This window comes from Poecilia latipinna, unplaced genomic scaffold (genome assembly GCF_001443285.1).
Source record: "Poecilia latipinna isolate Pla-1442-1.1 unplaced genomic scaffold, P_latipinna-1.0 Scaffold5715, whole genome shotgun sequence".
Classification (NCBI taxonomy): domain Eukaryota; kingdom Metazoa; phylum Chordata; class Actinopteri; order Cyprinodontiformes; family Poeciliidae; genus Poecilia; species Poecilia latipinna.
In genome coordinates, this window is record NW_015118331.1 from 5,871 (window position 1) to 6,336 (window position 466).

Genomic DNA, 466 nt, shown 5'->3' on the forward strand with positions numbered 1-466 from the left:
AGATAATCACCATTCATATATTTATAACCACATTAGCTAACAAAGCTAACATCTTGTATTCCACACATGTAAAGATTATAACCTTTAGATTAAAATGTGTAGAAAATTATAAACTTATGTCCAGTTTTATTTGCTACAACAGAGTTTTAGGGCCAAACTAAGGAAAAAATATAAAATAAATGACAAACTAAGTCTGTCTGTGTGGTGATAAAATGATCCTAAGTTCCCATCAGCTGATCATGTTATATTAATGCTTGTGAACTCTGACCAGAAGATCCTGTTTGGGTTAAACACACACAAGGTTGGAAGTTGTTTTCCTGCAGCTGAAGGGAACCAGACTGTCTCTGCATGTTCTGGATCCTGGATATAAAACCTACATGTTGACTCTTCCTGTTGGAGCTTTTCATCCTGAACTGATTCATTACTGATCGTCTTACAGGCTCTCTGCATTCTGCACAAGATACAA